The sequence below is a fragment of the Dipteris shenzhenensis genome, chromosome 3, assembly GCF_047967505.1.
Source record: "Dipteris shenzhenensis isolate YYH24624 ecotype China chromosome 3, Dip_SZ_1.0, whole genome shotgun sequence".
Lineage (NCBI taxonomy): Eukaryota > Viridiplantae > Streptophyta > Polypodiopsida > Gleicheniales > Dipteridaceae > Dipteris > Dipteris shenzhenensis.
In genome coordinates this window covers 18,509,194-18,511,043 of record NC_141598.1, presented here as the reverse complement: position 1 = coordinate 18,511,043, position 1,850 = coordinate 18,509,194, and the positions used below count along the sequence as shown (strand labels likewise).

Sequence of the window (1,850 nt, the reverse complement as noted above, 5' to 3'; positions counted from 1 at the left end):
CAAAGAACATCCCAACACATTTGTGCTCCGCAGTGGCCGCTTGCTCGGATGTTATCAGTGCAAAAGGCATTCCGATAGATCCCGACAAGGTGGCGGTGGTCATGCAGGCACCCGATACGTCAACCTGAAGGAGTGTTTGGGCTAGATTTGGTGGCATGGACACCACTTGCGGCTCCTAGCTCACATGGCCATTCCGTTGAATGCCTCCCAGATGCACGAACAGAAAATCAAGTGTGTAATAGACAAAAAATTGTGTACAACGTTTCTGCAATGTTCTACGCAACTGAACAAGAAATCTGACACAAATTTTCTCTTCTATCAGGATGAATGTGAAAATCAATTCTTTGGTGACATGTTGTGGACTACTACGGCTACTCTGAAATTGTTAACTCGTAACGACAGCCTGCATGGCTTGTGCAATATGCACACAATCTAGGATTTATAAGTAAAAACCTGCACCATCTACGTGTGTAAGCTAAGCACAAGAAGGTTAAACACGGGCTGACCACAGCAGCTAGAAAGTCAATGTCCCCCTTTAGCGTAGCCGTCTTTCGCAACCACCTGGAATGCTTCTTTAAAGATCTTCGAGGTCTTTTGGCAGCCAGACTCTCTATCAAGATGCCTTTCCCCTTCTCTGCGACTCTTTTACCGCATGCAATCATCCCAATCCCACTCACGGTGTCTGAATAGAAGAATAAAGTCAAAACAAGCGAAATCCAAACAAAGTTGTAAAGCAACGACAAAGGAAAAGCATCCCTGAGATTACGTATACCAGGGTCAGCCACGTTCTCATCAATCTTCTCGGCGTCGACGTTAATCATACGAATGGATAGAGGGGCATCAACGTTCAAGGAAGGAGGCTACACTGGAACATGTCCACAATTGGAGAAAGAAAGGTGAACGTCGCGCACCCGGGGATGCACTGATGGGCTACTTGCATCATGCATAGAGCAATCATCTTCTTCTACGTCCTCCTACTTCTTCACTGTTCCCACCGGATTGTCAACTAAGAAAATGAAAACAGCTTAGCAAATATTCCAAAAAGTCTACTATAATAACATACGAAGTACTAGTTGAAAGGATTACCCCCAGGCAAAAGCAAGGTGAACGCTACGATTTGCTTCTCGAGGAGCCGATGGAATCACCGATCCCTCAACTTTAGGGTAGAACCTCTTCCCTAGTTCTGGAACGCACCCGAGATCGCACGAAGTCAAATTAGACACACGAAGTATACATGATTTAAGTCATGGTAATAAAAAGAAAAGAACGGAAGGAAGCAAGCAAGAAGCGCTGGCAAGTGGAAGGAATAACGAAGTCAAGAATGAAGTAGTATTTCACATGCGCAGCATGGCAATCTGACCTCACTCGAAAGTCATGCTGTCAGTTTCCATGGATTCGGCAAGCACCTCGTGCTGGGAAGCCATGAATAAGATGATCCCTGAACATCCAAGTGAAGGAGACACTCTAGGTACAAAAACGTTGCAAGATTTATAGGAACACCAAGACACCGACTCATTGGAACAAGGAAACAGGTGATCAAAACAACAACGTGCTTACATGGTAAGCAAACCACGAAGGCAGCCAATGATCCCAAAAGGACACACTCCTCTCCAGAGCAATGATGTAGGGATTTTCAGACGGTGCAAGGCCAGCCCAGAAGACCTAATGAAGCATAGCATATGCAACTATGTAAAGCAAACGAATCAAAACACATAGCGCATGGGGTGACGATCCTTCTCTCAAAGGGAATGAGTCCCGAATTCACCGATAGTGAACATACTACGCAATTCGAAGATGCAACGACTCCCAAATTTGCTGTTGGTCAAATGAGAGGCCATGCATGAATGGCT

At 45.4% G+C, this 1,850-nt stretch overlaps 1 long non-coding RNA gene across 1 annotated transcript; it reads right to left on the bottom strand.

Annotated features, from left to right (window-relative positions):
* Positions 1–1,091: 1,091 nt before the first annotated feature.
* LOC147903470 (uncharacterized) lies at positions 1,092–1,648 on the bottom strand. Its single transcript, XR_015540756.1, has 3 exons — positions 1,558–1,648; positions 1,361–1,438; positions 1,092–1,183 (listed from the first exon to the last, which is right to left on the bottom strand). It is a non-coding gene; the product is annotated as an uncharacterized LOC147903470 (long non-coding RNA).
* Between the last annotated feature and the right edge of the window lie 202 nt (positions 1,649–1,850).